The sequence below is a fragment of the Heteronotia binoei genome, chromosome 5, assembly GCF_032191835.1.
Source record: "Heteronotia binoei isolate CCM8104 ecotype False Entrance Well chromosome 5, APGP_CSIRO_Hbin_v1, whole genome shotgun sequence".
Taxonomy (NCBI): Eukaryota; Metazoa; Chordata; class Lepidosauria; order Squamata; family Gekkonidae; genus Heteronotia; species Heteronotia binoei.
The window spans coordinates 7,864,965-7,872,928 of record NC_083227.1 but is presented as its reverse complement, the minus strand read 5'-3'; the positions used below and the strand labels follow the sequence as shown (position 1 = coordinate 7,872,928).

The window sequence follows — 7,964 nt, the reverse complement described above, 5'->3', positions numbered from 1 at the left end:
GTGACTTGTGCGGGTTTAAACTTCACATACTTCTAATAGGCATGCTAAAGATGCTTTAGAGTGATTGCATACTGGGCTGTCTACCTGCTTCTGTCCTTTCTGTCAAGCCACCTTGTCCCTGGGCATAGCCTCTGCTGGGACCGGTATCTTATCTGCACAGCAGGTGGGACCCAAAAGAGGCACCATGCAGGAGGCCCAAACTGGGGAAAAGACGGGTTACCTTTGGTGCATGAAACCAAGCATCTTTATAGCAGGTAGATTTAAAATTCTGACAGAGGCTGCCAAAAGTTCTGAACAGAAGATGGCAAATGGATTGCTCTAGTTGATATGCAAGCACCAGTTTCTGACTTTTCACGACAGAATTTTGAATGGGGTGGTTTGCCATTGCCTTCCCCAGTCATCTGCACTTTCCTCCCAGCAAGCCAGGTACTCATTTAGCCAACCTCAGAAGGATGGAAGGCTGAGTCAACCATGAACCAGCTACCTGAACCCAGCTTCTGCTGGGATTGAAATCAATATGCAAATAGTGACTATAAAATCCATTCCACTATTTCCCAAAGAGGGTTTCCTTGGAAACTGATATACCTGGAGACCCTAAATTGAATAAGGGACAATTTTTGTAAAATCAAGGGAATCTCAGCCTAGCTTGGGGGAGCGGGAGTCCAGTTAACCCCCCTTTTTGTTGATGCTGCTTTGCTTTTGGACACCACGTGGGTTGTGTCCCTGACAGGAGACCAAGGAGGGAGGGGGAACAGTGAGGATTGAGGGGGGCTGCGATGGTATTGTAGCCTCAATTGGGACAGGATTGCCAACCTCCAGGGAGGGCCTGGAGATGATCTTGAATACCAGTGTTTGTCTCCAGAGACCACAGAGATCAGCCTCCCCTCCTTGGGAATGGGCAACTGCAGAGGGGGGGCTCTGGCATCAAAGTCCTATTGACCCCGTCCCAAAACCCCGCCTTCCCAGCTTCCACCCCCAGTCTTCAGGCGTTCCCCAACCTGGAGTTGACAGGTTGTACTTGAAGGGCTGTCCTATAGAGGACGGGGTGGAATTGTTTTCTGTGGCCCCGGAAGGTAGGACCAGAACCAACGGGTTGAAATTAAATCAGAAGTGTTTCCGGCTCAACTTTAGGAAGAACTTCCTGACCGTTAGACTGATTCCTCAGTGGAACAGGCTTCCTCCATGGGAGGTGGTGGGCTCTCCTTGCAATGGAGGTTTTTGAACAGAGGCTAGATGGCAATCTGACAGCAATGTGAATTTAGGGGGAAGTGTTTGTGAGTTTCCTGCATTGTGCAGGGGTTGGACTAGATGACCCTAGAGGTCCCTTCCAAATCCACGATTCTATGATTCTGTCATTCTATGAAATTGGGCTCTCCTTCCGTGGAGGTTTTTCAACAGAGGCTAGATGGCCATCTGACAGCAATGAAGATCCTGTGAATTTAGGGGGAAGTGTTTGTGAGTTTCCTGCATTGTGCAGGGGGTTGGACTAGATGACCCTTGAAGTCCCTTCCAAATCCATGATTCTAACCCCAGCAGAGGAGGAGGTTGTCAGCAGGGCAATGAGAAGATGGAGGTGTGCGGAGGGGGGGGGGGTGAGAAGAGTTTAGTTTTGTCAACTGCCCAGAAGAAGGTCCAAAGCTGTATCTCCTTCGGCCTAGCCTTCCCTCTCCGACTGGCCTACCTTGCAGGGTGGGTGGGTGGTGGAGAGGAGGGGGAAGGTCCCCGGCTGGAGCTCTTAGAAGATGGACAGGACAGAAATGGCTGAGTTCTGAGAGGGGACAGGACCTCCAGAAGGTAGACTGCCCTAGTGGAAACCACACACACACACACCCCGCAGCAGCGATCTTCTGCAGAGGAACTGCGCTCTGTAGTTTGGGGCTAAATTGCAATGTGGAAAGATCTCCAGGAACCACCAGGAGGTTGTGGCAACTCAAAGTGGAAAGGAAAAGAGAAAACAAGCCCTAGGGCATCCACAAAAGACCAGCCTCAATTATGAAAATATAAAGTTTATCAAACAATTTTAAGCAAAAGTGCAAAAAAAAAAAATCACCCCGAAACCCAATGTCCTTTCAATTCATAATGGAAGTTCACCGTCTTTGTGGTGGAGATCCGGGAAAGAAGTTGGCAAAGCCGTGAATGGAGAGTCCGACGCGCCAGAGGTTTCTTTCAACACATGCCGGCGTAGGGACAATTGGCAGCCCAGCACCAGAACGCAACAGGGAGGCGCATATTGCTGTTTCACGGAAGGCTTTTACAAGCAAGAATAAAAAGTGCTCAGAGAAAAACAGGAGGAACAAAGAGGAAATAAACTTGAGCAGGCTTTTTATCCCTGCTTGTAAAAGCCTTCAGTGAAACAGGGCAATACACGCCTCCCTGTTGCGTTCTCGTGCTGGGCTGCCAATTGTAGAAAGAAACCTCTGGAGCGTCGGACTCTCCATTCGCGGCTTTGCCAACTGGAGAGTCAGTTTGGTGTAGTGGTGAAGTGTGCGGACTCTTTTCTGGGAGAACTGGGTTTGATTCCCCACTCCTCTTGCACCTGCTGGAATGGCCTTGAGTTATAGCTCTGGCTGAGGTTGTCCTTGAAAGGGTAGCTGCTGTAAGAGCTCTCTCAGCCCCACCCATCTCACAGGGTGTCTGTTGTGCGGGGAGGAAGGGAAAGGAGATTGTAGGCCGTTCTGAGCCTCTGTCCTTGAAAGAGCAGCTGCTGTGAGAGCCCTCTCCAGCCCCACCCACCTCACAGGGTGTTGTGGGGGAGGAAGGGAACATAAGAACATAAGAAAAGCCATGTTAGATCAGGCCAATGGCCCATCCAGTCCAACACTCTGTGTCACACAGTGGCAAAAAAATTATATATACACATACACACACACACTGTGGCTAATAGCCACTGATGGACCTCTGCTCCATATTTTTATCTAAACCCCTCTTGAAGGTGGCTATGCTTATGGCCGCCACCACCTCCTGTGGCAGTGAATTCCACATGTTAATCACCCTTTGGGTGAAGAAGTACTTCCTTTTATCCGTTTTAACCTGTCTGCTCAGCAATTTCATCGAATGCCCACAAGTTCTTGTATTGTGAGAAAGGGAGAAAAGTACTTCTTTCTCTACTTTCTCCATCCCATGCATTACCTTGTAAACCTCTGGAAAGGAGATTGTAGGTCGCTCTGAGCCTCTGTCCTTGAAAGGGAAGCTGCTGTGAGAGCCCTCTCAGCCCCACCCACATCACAGGGTGTCTGTTGAGGGGGAGGAAGGGAAAGGAGATTGTAGGCCACTCTGAGCCTGTCCTTTAAAGGGCAGCTGCTGTGAGAGCCCTCTCCAGCCCCGCCCACCTCACAGGGTGTCTGTTGTGGGGAAGGAAGGGAAAGGAGATTGTAGGCCGCTCTGAGCCTCTGTTCTTTGAAGGGCAGCTGCTGTGAGCACCCTCTCAGCCCCACCCACCTTACAGGGTGTCTGTTGTTGGGGAGGAAGGGAAAGGAGATTGTGAGCCGCTCTGAGACTCTTCGGAGTGGAGGGCGGGATATAAATCCAATATCATCATCATCTTCTTCACCATCTCTACTTGTATTATATCAGGGGTGGCAACGGTAGTTCTCCAGATGTTTTTTGCCTACAACTCCCATCAGTCCCAGCCATTGGCCATGCTCTAGAAGATCTCTCCAGACTTTCTTCAAATGCAAAGCCGTTCTCTTTCTCCACCGTAGTTCCTATTATACTTCTGGCTTCTTTTGCAGAGAGAGGGATACAAAGAGGAGAAAAGTGATCATTCTTAAATGGAGAAAGAAACAAATGGAAGACTAAAAATTCTTCTGGAAGGAAGGCACCATGGTCAAGATGGAAACCCAGAATCAGGATAAGGGGGATGGATCTGAGAGGCAAAGAACCCAAGTTCCCCCAAAGGTTACAGGGATCACTAAGTGGCCTGCTGTGACTTCTGGGTGCTCATAATTCGAGTCTCCCTGCAGATAACATGGTTATCTCTTTCCAGGCCACATCCCAGTATGTGGCCATTGGTTAATCTTGAGAACCTCTATCCAGTTCTGCTAACAGGAGGGTGACGGGATGAGGATGCTGCTGAGAAATTCTGGAAAATTCCATCAAGAAGAACCCTTGATTCGGTCATTAGGACCAGATGACACTAGAGATATATAATACAGGGGTGGCCAACGGTAGCTCTCCAGATGTTTTTTACCTACAACTCCCATCAGCCCCTGGAGAGGACTCTCACAGCGGCTGCCCTTTCAAGGACAGAGAACTCAGAGCGGCCTACAATCTCCTTTCCCTTCCTCCCCCGTAACAGACACCCTGTGAGGTGGGTGGGGCTGAGAGGGCTCTCCCAGCAGCTGCCCTTTCAGGGACAGAGGCTCAGAGCGACCTACAATCTCCTTTCCCTTCCTTCCTCACTACAGACACCCTGTGAGGTGGGTGGGGCTGAGAGGTCTCACAGCAGCTGCCCTTTCAAGGACAGAGGCTCAGAGCAGCCTACGATCTCCTTTCCCTTCCTCCCCCACAACAGACACCCTGTGAGGTGGGTGGGGCTGGAGAGGGCTCTCACAGCAGCTGCCCTTTCAAGGACGACCTCTGCCAGAGCTATGGCTGACCCAAGGCCATGCTAGCAGGTGCAAGTGGAGGAGTGGGGAATCAAACCCGGTTCTCCCAGATAAGAGTCCGCACACTTAACCACTACACCAAACTGGCTCTAGGTAGAAAGAGGGTGGGAGGAGGGTTAGTAGTCCGCAAGGGCTAGTTGGAATCAAGTTGCATTAAACAACTGGCAATAAATATAGCTGAGAATGGATTAAGGCAGTTGGTAAGACTAGGGTTGCCAATCCCCAGGTGGGGGAAGCGGAGCCCCTCCTTCCTGCTTCATGATCATCAGAAAGTGAGGCGGGGGAGATGTCTGCTGGGCACTCCATTACTCCCTATGGAAACCAATTTCCTTAGGGTATAATGGAGAATTGATCCATAGCTGGGGGGGGGCTGTTTTTTGCGGTAGAAGCACCAAATTTTCAGCATAGCATCCCATGCCTCTCCTCAAAACACCCTCCAAGTTTCAAAAGGATTGGACCAGGGGGTCCAATTCTGTGAGCCCCGGAAGAAGATGGCAGAACTCAATGTGATGGCCAGAACTCCCTTTGGAGTTTTATTATGCTTGTCCCAACCTTGCTGCTGGCTCCGCCCCCAATGTCTCCTGGCTCCACCCCCCAAAGGCCCTAGATATGTCTTGAACTGGACTTGGCAACCCTAGGCAAGACCTAAGCAGTTAAAGTGACAATTCAAAACGAGAAGAGAATAGAGAAAAACCGGAACTAACTCAAAGCTGTGCCGATGAGAGAACAGAATTTATTGATTTTTTTTGCCGGGGGATTTGTGCCTCAATTGGGACAGGGTTGCCAACCTCCAGGGAGGGCCTGGGCTGAAGACCTGCTCTAACAACAGGGCATCTCCAGACAGCAGAGATCAGCCCCCCTGCAGGAAAGGAAAGGGCGGCATCAGAGTCCTATTGATCCCCTCCTGCCCCCAAACCCCGCCTTCGCAGCTCCCCCCCATCTCCCACCACACTGGGGGGGGGGGCACAGAAACTGCTTTCTTTCTTCTCTCCCCCACACCAGTTCTTCTGCGGTCCTTATTCTGCTCCAGCCTCCTTTCCCTGGATCCTCCGGGCATGCAGCCCCGTGCAGAGTTACTCCCGAGCAGCCCCATGGAGCAGCACTGCAGATGACAGCCTGGCTCCTCCTGGAGAGGACTGGAAGGCACAGGTTGCGCTCCTCTGCAGCACTGAAAGGGTTAACGCCAGAAAGCCACTGGCTAGAGAGGCCCTGCAAGAAATGCAAGAGGGGGGGGAGTCGGAGAAGAGAGGGGCTCCTGCTTGTCTTCCTTGCCTGTGCACGCATGCGTAGAAGAAGGGGTTTGCTTCCGGACTGGGGAAGAGAACGGGAAGCGCTGCAGAGAAGCTGAAGGGGAGAAAAGCAGCGCAGCTGGAGCCTGGGAAAGTTTTCTCAAAAGTAAGCCTTGGGAAGGGGGGGGGCAATAAACTTTTAGATTGTGGGTGGGTGGGAATCGGGGATCATGCATGCCAAGCCAGGGCTGTCCTAAATTGGCCAACTTCCAGTTAAGAAATTTCTGGAGGGGGGAAGTCCACAGAGTCCTCCCTCCCACTCCTTGCTCAGCCTCTTTAGCAAACAGCTCTGCTGCTTTAATCCTTTGGGAGCCGCAGAGACATGTCAGAGGCTTCCGGGCTTCCCTTCAGCCTGGCTGCCCTCACCCATGGACGCTCTGTAGTGATGCAGCTCGGCGGGGGATGGTGCAGAAGCAGGGTGAGGGGGGGGAAAGCTTCCTGTGCAGCCCGAGGCAGGGACTGTTCCCCTCTTTCTCCTTCTGTCTCTGGGGCTGCAAAGGGAGAGCTTATCCTCGGGGACGCAGTGAGGGGAGTTGGGGGTAGAGCCAGGCTCTGTCCTTTCCCTCCAAGAAATATTGTCAAAACTCCCAGAGAGGCCCTTTTTGGGCGCACTTGAGATCCAGGGGGCAACCGGGAAAAAACTTCATTGTCTGTTGATGAGCCAGCCTATAAAGCCACCTCCTCCACCGTCCCCCAACCGAGTTCCTATTCTAAGGGGCAGCTTCAGCCTCCTTTTCGTGGATGCTCTGGCCATACAACCCCCCTGCAAAGTGGCTCCCCAGCAGCCCCATGGAGCAGCTAGGCAAATGACAGCCTGGCTCCTCCAGGAGAGGGCGGAAGGACACATTTGCCACTCCTCTGCAGCACTGAAAGGGTTAACGCCACAAAGTCAAGCTGGGCGGGGAGGGGTGGAAAAGACTGGGGCTCTTTCAGAAAAAGAAGAAGAAGAGATGCGGAGATGGGTAAAGGGGTCACCAGTCCCTCTTGTGGCTTTTGGGGCTACTTTAAGAATTAGCCCCAAGGACCAACTGAACCAACGTAATGAGAGGCTAAGCTTGTGTGGCAGACCGGGCCTGTGTCTGCTAGCTGTCCCTCGCCCTGCCCACCCCTTCCCAGTATGCTGACCTGAAGGGGCCGTTCCACTCCGCTACCTCAGTGTATTGCTGCCCCCACTGTCCCCGTCTGGGGCTCTAGTTAGGCAGGGCAGCCTCCTCCTGGCCTCACTAGGAACCCTTCTCGGGGATTCCGAGGGAACTTTGGTGCTCTTCTGAAGAATTGGCAACCAGCTACCACTTCTGTCCACCCTAGGGATTCCACACCCTGCTGCCAGCATTATCAGCGGTTGGGGGAACCAGGTGGTGCAGAGGGGATCAAGATTGTAACAGTCAGAATATTTATTTACAGTCTATATAACTATTTAGAGGCATTTCCAAAAGCGGATGGAAGAAACAAATCCTTTTCTCCCTGTTTTAATACTTGCCCACACTGGATGAAGGCAATGGCAAACCGCCCCGTAAAAAGTCTACCGTGACAACGCTGTGAAAGCAACGTCACCCCCAGAGTCGGAAATGACTGGTGCTTGCACTGGGGACCTTTCCTTTCCTAACTGGATGACATGCAGGGCAGGCCCTTTATTTAGTTGCAGTTGGAGAGTCCTTCGTATCCTCTAAGACGGCCACTCCCTCTGGCCCGAGGAGAATAGCTCAGCTTCTTGCAAGCCCCAACTGACCCTTTCTGGGACTAGAGTTGCCAAGTCCATTTCAAGAAATATCTGGGGACTTTGGGGGTGGAGCCAGGAGACTTTGGGGGTGGAGCCAGGAGCAAGGGTGTGACACGCACGGCTGGACTCCAAAGGGAGTTCTGGCTGTCACATTTAAAGGAAGATCCGAGGGGGGGCGGAGCGTCGCTTTGAGATGGTGGACGTGTTTTAAGCTAGCTCTCCTCTCCTATCCTCCCCACTCTGGAAAAAAAACGTTATGGATAACTATATTCCTGACAAAAAATGAAGAGAAGCTCCCGGAAGACCCCCAGATCAACAAAAAAGCAAGATAAGTCTGTTGATAGTTTT

At 51.8% G+C, this 7,964-nt stretch overlaps 1 protein-coding gene across 1 annotated transcript in view; it reads left to right on the top strand.

Moving 5' to 3' along the window:
- The first annotated feature begins 5,886 nt into the window (after positions 1-5,886).
- Positions 5,887-7,964, top strand: part of LOC132572114 (zinc finger protein 436-like) — a 21,553-nt gene continuing 19,475 nt past the window's right edge. The window contains exon 1 of the mRNA XM_060238916.1: positions 5,887-6,002. The gene's annotated coding sequence lies outside the window, so the exon portion shown is untranslated. The remainder of the gene's footprint in view (positions 6,003-7,964) is intronic.